General features: G+C 39.0%; 1 protein-coding gene across 1 annotated transcript in view; it reads right to left on the reverse strand.

The window, feature by feature from the left end:
* Positions 1–11,416, reverse strand: part of samd4a (sterile alpha motif domain containing 4A) — a 111,927-nt gene that overhangs the window by 31,207 nt on the left and 69,304 nt on the right. The gene's annotated exons all lie outside the window — the stretch shown is intronic.

Raw genomic sequence — 11,416 nt, forward strand, 5'->3', positions numbered from 1 at the left:
CCCCTACACCTCCCCCTCTCACCCCCATCCCAGGCCCGAAGAAAACCTTCCACATCCAACTGATGTTCACCTGCACATCTACTAATGTGGTAAACTGTATCTGCTGTTCCCGTTGTGGCCTCCTCTACATCGGGGAAACCAAGCAGAGGCTTGGGGACCGCTTTGCAGAACACCTACGCTCGGTTCGTAACAAACAACAACACCTCCCAGTCGGAAACCATTTCAACACCCCCTCCCACTCCTTGGACGACATGTCCATCCTGGGTCTCCTGCATTGCCACAATGATGCCATCCGAAAGCTGCAGGAACAGCATCTCCTATTTCGCTTGGGAACCCTGCAGCCCAATGGTACCAATGCAGACTTCACAAGCTTCAAAATCTCCCCTCCCCCGACCGCATCCCAAAACCAGCCAAGCTCATCCCCGGCTCCCGAACCATTCCTCCCACCTCAAGCCCCACCCCCATCTCCTACCCACTAACCTCATCCCGCCTCCTTGACCTGTCCATCCTCCCTGGACCGACCTATCCCCTCCCTAATTCCCCCACTACATTCACCTTTACTGGCTCCAACACCGCCTCTTTGACCCGTCTGGTTCCTCTCCACCTATCTTCTCCTTTATCCATCTTCTATCCACCTCTCCCTCTCTCCCTATTTATTTCAGAATCCCCTTCCCCTCCCACATTTCTGAAGAAGGAGCTCGACCCGAAACGTCAGCTTTCCTGCTCCTCTGTTGCTGCTTGGCCTGCTGTGTTCATCCAGCTGTACACCTTGTTATCTCAGATTCTCCAGCATCGGCAGTTCCTACTATCTTTACATATAAATGGGTCTTTTTTAGATAAGCATGGTATGACAAGTGGGGTCCCACAGGGGTGTGTGCTGGGCCCTCAAGTTTTAATATTTTGTTTCAATGACTTAGATGAAGGGATCGAAGTCATGTGGCAAATTTGCAAATAATGCAAAAGATCGTTAACTAAGTGCATTGTAAAGATGTCATAACACGAATACTGACTGATTGATCTGGCAGATGGAGTAGGATGTCCCATATAAAAGAAATTAAATCAACGCATTCAGCCGTGTTATGACACTTTAGCTGAAATTCAAACATGAACATTCTGTTAAGGATACCAACACTGCACCACAGGACTCGCTTCTACCCCATCTTTAATTCTGTTTAAAAATCTGATTGGAGTGTTACGACACACCATCGTGGCCATCACATCCTTGAACTTGAACTTGGGCCTTCTGTCCCAGAGGTAGGGACAGCAACAGGGCACCACAAAACACTCCAAAAAAAATTCATTCAAAGATTGAAGATATTGCTCGCTTGGCCAGCATTTATTGTTCATCTCTAAATGCCCGGAGGGCAGTGGAGAGTCAACCACATTGCTGTGGGTCTGGAGTCACATGATGGCCAGACCAGATAAGAATGGCAATTCCCTTCCCGAAAAGGCATTAGCGAACCAGATATGTTTTTCCGTCATCGACAATGGATTCATGGTCATCATTAGACTCCTAATTCCAGCTATTTATTGAATTCAAATTTCACATATGATGGGATTCGAACCCTATTCCCCAGAACATTACCTGGGGATCTGGATTAACAGTCCAGCAATAACACTGCTAGGCCATTGCCTCCACTTATTTTAAATCAACTTGACCAACTGTGTTATGACATGCCTCAGGTGCCGGTGGGACTCGAATCCAGACATCCTGGCCCCATGGTAGGGACACTATGAATGCACCACAACAGCCCTTTCTGCCCCATGCATGCACACACAAGTGAGCTCCCAATTAATGTCCTCCACCTGAATGTAACTAAACATCCAGCTGATGATAATGCACTGGAAGTATTTGTTCATACTTAAGTCATCAATTACATGATTTCAAACCATTTTTCATGAAATCTCAATTAATTTTCGGGATGATAGTTACCCATTGGTCACTCACTGACCGTGTTCAAATTCCACTTTGTGTCTCTCCAATATTTTACTTAGGCACATTTTTTCATATTTGCAGTCAAGGCAGTAATGCAAGAATGAAGAACTCATTATTTATTTGGCAGCATTTAAAAAAATACTGCAGGAAGAAAATAAAACATCCTAATAAACACTGTTATCAATCAATAAGCTCAACAAAATCTGATGGAGGAATTTTTCTCTTAAAGTCTTAGACTTCCTTTCCTCTTTGAAATAACTATTAGGACAGAGCATAAATTGCAGAGCTAGTCAAAAAATACATAACTAGAACTCACATTGCTGCACTTTGTGTGAACTTCAGGACACTTCAACTGTAGTGAATGACCATATATATAGGAAATGTCTCCAGCTACTTGAGCTCAAGCTTGGATTTGCTTTAAGAGTTTGGCATAGTTAGTGGTTGGCAAAGAGTAGAATGATGAAGAATTCTTCAGAGAGCATTCTACTCTCAAAATGCTGAGAATGATGATAGCCTGAAAAGAAGTGCAGCCCTGGCCATGTTAGCAAAAGCCAAAGGCTGGGAGAGAAGGAAACAGCAAAGTATAGAATTATCATTGTTATAAAGAGGTTTCCTTCATCATGATTCCCACATGGGGTGTCGCGTCCCTGTGACAGTGTTATAGACCTTAATGGAGACAGTGCAGAATATTCTGCAGGAGCAAGACTGCAATCCAGAAAGTGTGGTAGAGAGTTGTGCTAAAAAAAAAGCCAGCCATCAAGGTCCTCTGGTAAAATTTCCAGGAGGCAGGGAGGAGGTTTAAGAAAAAAAAGGACTTCAAAGCTAGTGATATCTTCAAACTACTCCCAGTGTCATGTGTTTCTAACAGTAGAGGTAGGAAGATAGAGAAGACCAAAAGAGTAGCTCGAAACAATGTACATAAGGGAGGATTGTCAGAGTTTTGCGGCGCTGGGACCAGTTGAGGCAGAAAGCACCTACTCAAAAAGGTGTTAGGTGCACCCCTACAAAGGTTGGGACCATGTCCTCACAAGGAGGTTCACGATAATGCTGGAGAAATATTTAAAGTAAATTTGAATGCAGATTGGCAACAGCATATAAAAGAAAAAAAGAAATGACTAGGCTGTGCTAGAAAAGGGAACAATCAATTTTAGATAGTGCTCTAAAAGGAAAATTGTAAACTATTAGGTGAAAGTATGGGACAAGGTAATAAAATTCATGATAACTGATACCTTGGATGGTGGTAAATAAAGTGTACCTTCTTTGAACTACCTCTAACACATTTAGTTCGATCTTTTAACTCAGAAGCCCAAAACTGTACAGATTACTCCAGATCTGGTCTTATCAACACTTCTAAAACTATACCAAAACATCTCTACTCTTTCTATTCAATTTCTTTTTCAAGTAAAACATTCCTCTTACCTTTAAGAATTTGCTGTATTTATATACTAAAATTTTGCAAATCATGTACCAAGTTACCCAGATTCCTCTGTACCTCATAATAGAAAACTCTCTATTTAAATAGATTGCTTTTCTAGTCTTCCAAACAATTGTACAAGATCACATTTTCGCACATCTGCCACTCACTTAACTAATGTATAGCACTTTAAAGACTCCTTGTAGCCTCTTCACAAATTATTTTGCGCAAATTATTTTCCTATCTGTCATTACCCTAGATTCTGGAAAGGTCTCTTTTGATTGGAACATAGCAAACGTGACTTCTCTTTTCAAGAAAATCAAGGAGTCAAATTTAGAGCAAATTTATTTCCTTCATGCAAGTCATTGATTTAAATTATAAATGGTTGATGTCCCAACGCTGATCACAGTTGTACTCCATTTGTCATGTCTGGTCAACTGCAAAATTACCAATTATGCCTACTCTCTGCTTCCCATTAGCTAACCAATCCTCTTTCAACTCTATTATCTTGATCCCTTTACCATAACAGAGGAGTCACATTTGCTGTGTTCCAATCTAAATGAGAGATTTCCAGAATCTAAGGAAATTGACAAAATTAAAAGCAATGCATCTACTATTTCAGCAGCATTTTTTAAAAGATCCTGGGATGAAGGTCATCAGAACTACGGACTGGTCAGCTTTTAGTTCTAATACTATTCTTGGTATCCTTTGCTGGTGAACATAATTATCGTGTTTCTCCTTCTTTTCACCTCCTGACTCGCAATTATTTCTGGGATGTTACTTGTATCAGTGAAGGGGTGTTCATCTACCATGTCCTTCTTTTAATTTGGAATTCCCCAGACTCTCTCTCCAGAGCACCAACACTCATTTTGCTTTTTCCTTTTATCCCCCCAACTACCTGATACTCCTGATGACAAACCCCACTGCAATGGTGGTCTTACTGTCCAGATTAAATTCATCACAGGTGCACGCGGACAGGAGATTGCTCCTTGCAACTCCACAGTCACCAATCAGCACAACAGGTGCAGTGGCTCAGTGATGCTTCACAGCGCCAGGGATCGAGATTCAATTCCAGCCTTAGGTGAACGTTTGTGTGGAGTTTGCATGTTCTCCCAATGTCTACATGGGTTTCTACCAGGTGCTCTGGTTTCCTTCTACAGTCCAAAGGTGTGCAAGTTAAGTGGATTGGCCAAGCTAAATTGCCTTGTAATGCCCAAGGATGTGTAAGCTAGGTGGAGTAGCTCTGCTAAATGTGAAGTTATGGGAATAGGTTGTTGTTGGGGGTGGTGGGGAGGAGGGGACAGTGTACATTCGATGGGCTGAATGACCTCTTTCCGTACTGTAGGATTCTTTTTAAATGCCTGCATAATACCTAAATACATACTTCTTACAGTTTTTACTTCTAGCTAGTTTTCTTTTGTACTCCAATTAATTCCCCTTATTAATCTAATATACTTTGCTGTTCAATTTTGATTTCCCATTGGTCTTGGCACAATGTGGTTTCTCTTCCTATTTGACACCATCACTAACGTCCTTACTTAGCCACAGATTATGTACTTTTCCATTGTAATCTTTCTTTCTCACTGGGTGTACTTGGAGTATAAGGTGATTTCTTCAGTATACAATACTCTGTATTCCCATAATCTAATTTGCCAGTTCACTTGAGCAGATTCCATTCTCATGCCCACGTAATTGTACTTATTGAAGTTCAATCCACTTTTCCTGCCCTCAAACTAAATGCGATACTCAAATTATAATCATTGCTATCTAGTAACACATGCACACTGAATTTGTTATTTAATCTCATCTTATTGCACATTGATATTGTGCAATCACAAAAACCTGGTCAAACAAGGGCAGATTTGTGTATTAAATATTCCTGGATACAAGGTGGTCAGTAAACAGGAAAGGAAAAGGGGAAGGCATGGAAGTATCGATTAAGATGTGACAAGCTCTTCTTTTTGTAAGGATGTGTGTGTACTGGGGAAACCAGCAATCTGAATTTTAAAACTCAGATTTCAGATTCTGGGGGAAATGGCTTTGATGCATGTCAGATAGGTTGCACCTGAACAAAGCCAGAACAGAGTTCCTTAAAGAGGCTTGAACGTTGTTGGGGATGGTTTGTACCAACTCAGCAGGGGTTGGGACTCAGGAAAATTCATTAATGAAATAACACTCGAATGCACAAAATACTTGTCGAGCTAGATAGCACTACAATAGAGAATGTCAAGTTAACTGGTGAAGTCTAAATAAGAAAAAGTAAGGTCTAAATCAGTACTTATGGCATCTGTGAACGTACAGAGTATAGTTAATGAAATCACTAAATTACAGGCAGAGATTGTCACATGGGATTATGACGTTGTGGTGATAAAGTCCTGACTCAAGAAAAGGTGTTAGCAAGGTATTCAGGAAAGAAGGGAAAGGAAGTAAAGGGAAAAGGGCTGGTGAGAGAAGTCAAGAAGTGCAGTACAGTACTGGAGAAACTAAATAGTAAAAGATACAAGGAATTAATTTCAATCTTCCCTGCACCTGGGGTAGTGCCAGAGGATTGGAAAATTGCAAATATTACACACGTATTGAAAAAAAAAAGAAGTTGTAGAGATGAGTCCAGCATTTACAGACCAGTCAATTTAATTCCGGTGGGAGGCACATCTAGAACCAATTATTTGGGATAAGGTTAATCATCACATGGCAAATATACAGATCAATGTGGAAGAGATGGATATCTCTGCTGTTGTCAGAACAGAGTCCGAAATATTAGCGGTTAGTAGACAGTTAGGTGTCAGGGCCCAAGAGAGTCCTGGGACCTCTGGCATTTCAGCAGAAGCTGTATGACAAACATCAGTGCAACAGAGTTGGGGATGAAAAGCTCACAAGTAGTATTTGCTTCATGCAACCCTTTCAGTGGGGGAAGGGATGCACCCATTATCAAAAAACTGCAAGTATTTTAGGGAGCCTTGCTTGGCAAGGAGCTTGTGATCCCAAAATTTCAAGTATGGACCCACAGTTTGGGAATCCTACTTAACATAACAGCTACTTTAGTGTATGTTGGATTTGTAACATAGCACAACATTCATTACACTTTTTCCAAGAAGAATCAACACGTCAAGCCACAAGATTTTCAAAATATAAATGGACAACTGGAGTATTTTCTTGGTTCTCGCCTTTCTTCTGTAACTCCCATCTAAATTAGTTTCGCTGATTCTAAACTGATCAATTATTTGTATATTTGTTTGTGGTCTGCTCCTCAGTAGATATGACAATTTGTCACTGTATTTTCAATGTAGAATTTTGTTTAAATCAAGGCAAAATGACAATTTTGCATACCAAAACGTGGTGTTTAAGGTGCAACAGGGGAGATAAAACATGAATTAGACATAAAACTTTATAGATAGAGACGACAAGCCAACATCTCAGGACATTTAGAAAACCAAAAAAAAAAGAGAATGATTAAACTTAATAGTGCAGGTAAAACGACACAGGCATTTGAAATATTACCACATCTGATTAATAAGTACTTTCATCAGGACCAAAAAGTGTAGAACTAACAAGGAAGGAAATTGCCCTGACACAGACAATACATCTTTAACAATTACTGATCTTAATTACTGATGAGAATACTTGAAGATCTAAATTCTTGTGTTCCTTTAAAAAAAGGGACATAGCACATTATGTTCATGCTCTGAAAGTAACTTTGTTACAACAGCAGTCTCAAAACTACTCACAATAGTATATTTCTTAAGAAAACAACTTCCATTTTAAAAAAAAAAATCAAACGAGCTATCTTGACAAGCGATTGTAAGATGCATTTGTCATAAAGCTGTTTTTTTTTTTAAAAACCAAAAGGAAAAGGAAATTATTTGGCTGAAGACAGTTTTATTGAGATTACCATGCTTGTTTTTCCAATTTCAACACTGGCATCAGTTGCAGTAATTGAATGCACCATGGTTGTCATAGCAGTAGGTCAGGCATTACTGCAAACTAACAGAATATAGACCTTTAAATAATCAGGTTTAAGACAGCTAACCTCATTTTCATGGTAATTAAAAACAATTTTTTTAAACTACTTCACAATATCACTTTTAGATATTGGTCCTTATTCCGATTGCCCACAACACAAAGAAATAGCTCCGTCATTTGAAAATGGTTGAAAACCAAACATCAAAACTAATCTTATTTGGATTTTAGGTGTCAATTTTAATAGATAAGTGGTAGATAATAAGTAATTTCATGGATAATGACAACCACATTCACTACATCAATAAACTGATATTTTAAGGCTGATATTTTAATCTGCAGCATGTTTTAGTTGCTCAGTCACTCAATGATAAACATCTGAGCCTAGAAAAAGATGCAGGTGTTACCTGTTCAAGAGCAAGAAGAAATTTTAGACATTGAGCAGATGTGTGGTGACTGAAAGCAAAGAACTAGTCAGCAAAATTGCGGTGGCTGATAGGTTGTCATTAAAATATAGATAGGTCCTAATATTGAAACTTCCAATTTGTGGGGTTGTTTATTTGTGCATCTAACTATGATCAGATTCTTGTCATCTTGTCTTTGAATTTACCGATTTAAAATTCAATTTGGTCAAAATGTTTTGCAATGTGGTATTGGGATATTTCAGAGAGTAGAGCATAGGAATCAACAGATAAGGTCTACCTAGCTCACCACCTACCATTGGTTGAATAACATCATTGTCCCAAAATGTGGCACAAAACATTCAGCTCAGCTATTCCTACTCTCCTTCCCTTTCCGTTAACTTCCCTTCAGTCCTGAAAACTGTGCGCTGATCAATTTACTTTTTGAAGGACATGATTGAATCTGCTTCCACCACCAAGGCCATGCATTCCAGAACCTACCCATTCACCGCAAGGAAGTTCCTTCCTTATATCACCATAAAGGTTTTTCGCTATTCACCCTACATTGGTGTGCTCTGGTTCTCAAGCATTTTGCCCTATTACGTTCATGGTTTTGAACACTGCCATCAATTTTTTCTTCTCTAAGGTGAGCAGGCCCAGCTTCTCCAATGTATCCAAGCAACTGAAGTCTCTCAAGCTTTCACCAATTTGCTGAGAGGTGCAAAAAAGGCTCAACACCTTCACATCATTCCTCAAGTGCGCTGCCTAGAATTGAACACATTGATTCTGGTTGGGCCCAACCAGATGATATAAAATGGATCAAAATTGCTTGGCTCACCATTTCTCCAGAAAGCCCTAGATCTTATGTCTTTTTACCCATTTTATCAGTGAGTTCTACCTTATGCACATGCTCCCCCAGGTGTTTGCTCATTTAGAAATTGTACTTTTTATTCTGAGGGCTCTTGTGGCACAGTGGCAGTATCCCTACTCTGAGCCAGGAGATCCGTGTTCAAGTCCAACATGATCCAGATGTCTGATCAGATTTAAATATCTTTTTTTCTATATTGCCTTCTCATTCTTACTCCCAAAATGCACTACTTCACATGTCTCTGCATTAAATTGCATCCGTCACATATCTATCCATTCCAACCCAAGTTCTCTTTAAATCTATCATCCTCACAGTTCACAATGTTACCAAGTCACATATAGAATGATAGGAGGGCTGCTGACTAATCACAATAATCAAACTAAATTGCTGTGATTCCATTCATGACAAGAACCAGTGCAATCATGCAAAGCTTTGGGAAGCATGGATACAGTCACAAAGCACTCTCAAGCATGAGAAGCCTTAAAATTAATCATTTGCCATTAATTATATTTCAAGCTTATTTTCTGAAATAAATCTAATTTGCATTTTAATGAATTAATATTAACTGACTCCACTATTATGAATGCTGGACTTAAGACAGTTATATTTTAAACTCTGAACTTCATTTCCATGTGAAATGGAGAAGATAGGATGTGACCTGTAAGAAATCTGCTTAGAAATAAGTCCACCATACTTGGATGCCATGGGAAAAAAGGCCCAAAACAAACCGGTTCATAGCAAAGTGCAAGCATTAAACACCTCAATACAAAAAGAACAGGCAAGCTATTCTCAGACAGAGATAGCTAGTTTGACTATTTTAGGAAAGACAGCTGAAATTAGGTACTACTATAACAGGCAAAAGAAAAGAATTGCTTTTGATTTAAATTACCAAGCGGAATGAAGCTGGATTCTAAGTTTGGAGAAACCAAGCTTATGGAGAGCTAAAGACGAAGGAGTTGCCAGACAGTGCGTTGCTACTGGAGGTCCACTTGATTTTTTTTTTTTTTTAAATAAAGTTAAGCAAAAAGACATACGAAGAGTCACTCTTGTGAAGAGAGGAAGAGAGATCCAATTGAAACTGAGAGAAGCTTGGGATTTTTATATACAAGATTATGTTTCTGCTGACTGTGCAGTGATGTGTAAAACATGGCACAGGGTTTTCAGTTATGTTTAGAAGGAAAATCTTCTCTGGAGCTTATTGTCTTAGCATTTCTTAGGGAACTAATACAATGTTGATTTTAGTTGCCACACTTAAAGTCTTGTACAATTCTTTGTTTTATTACTGAAAAGTTTGTCATTTCACTTTTTAAAACTTATCAGTCTCTATGGAGATATAATACCATTACTTTCTTAGGGCGCTTGCTCCATAGGTCTCAACCTTTGAATTACTGGGATATTTACCCATTGCGCATTCAAGTACTTACCTTTGCACCTGTGCTGTGCAATCCAAAATTTAACCAAAAAAAACCCAGTAATTCCTAACACCCATTTTTGAAACATTATATATTACAAAAGGCATGCTAATTGAAGACTGCATTATTTTGTGGGATCAGAGGTCTTGCAAACTATAGAAATTGCATTTGTGTAAATGCAAGGTTTCTGTAACTCCAAGCCACAACCTGGGGCAGGAAGGAAAACCCATAATTACTATCTCCAATTCAAAAATCGCTCAAATTTTCCTTGGCAAAACCTAGAACCAGACGAACATCAAAGGTGTTTATATCATGTTCATGCAGCTGTCTTTGGAACATATAAACCAAAAGTATAAGCAGGAAAATCTAAATGCAGTTAAGTATTTCAAAAAACACTGAGTAAATAATATTGTAACTGTATGCCATTTTATAAACTGAAATGCAAAGCAGTTTTAGATTGCTTTTCTAAAGTTTATCCTCTCAGGACAAATTTGAAGTACACACAAGATTCCGAAAAATGCAGAAGTCCGAAATGACCTCGAGACCCACCAAGTATACTTATTTTATTTTAGCAACAGATTAGCGCAGTCAAATAAAAACAAAATACTGTGGATGCTGGAAATCTAAATCTAACAAAATGCTAGCAAAACTCAGCCGGTCTGGCAGCATCCGTGGAGAGAAACAGATTTGACATTGTGAGTCCAGTATGACTCTTCTTCAGAACTTTTGAAGTGGATTAATTTAGTCATTGGTAGCACAGATCTGAAGTATTGTGGAATAAAAAGCAGTTTGTCAAAGCTTTTCATCTTGCACTCATCAGAACAGTTTGCAAGAATACCACTGAAAGAGGAAAACAACGTCCCGAATGAAGGGGAAAATGTTGATTGGTTGGTAAGCAGAGTCCGATTGTAGAGATGTTACGCAGTAGATGACTGACAATTAATTACTAAGCTTTATTTGTATTTTAAAGCAGGTAGTTAACACTGAACGGTCAAGGCATTGCCTGAAAAATGAACCATTGTACGGCTGATGATCCTAAATTGATCGCCAGTGTAACTGCGCATACACTCACGATTATCTGGCAAATTATACAATCACATTATACCACGTTATACAATCACAAAAAACCACATCTAAAGTCAGACGTTGTGTGTTGTGGATTTTGCAAATGTGGGCTATGTTGGACATAGTCAGTACATTGCTTGTTGCAAGCAGTCAAAGGGTTATGTTTTTCAATCCAATCATAGGATATGGGTCTTTATCCGGGCAACACAAATTCATAAACTACATGATTAATTTGTGAAGAGCACAGATGCCTTTTGGCTTGATAGCAGCATCCTGTTGATGGCGAATGCCAATTGATTTGCTACTACAGGGTGATAGCATGAAAGAGCTGAGCTCGCTAACTCAGATTACTCTAGAAGAAAC

Source organism: Rhincodon typus, chromosome 8, assembly GCF_021869965.1.
Source record: "Rhincodon typus isolate 14 chromosome 8, sRhiTyp1.1, whole genome shotgun sequence".
In the NCBI taxonomy this organism is placed as follows: Eukaryota; Metazoa; Chordata; class Chondrichthyes; order Orectolobiformes; family Rhincodontidae; genus Rhincodon; species Rhincodon typus.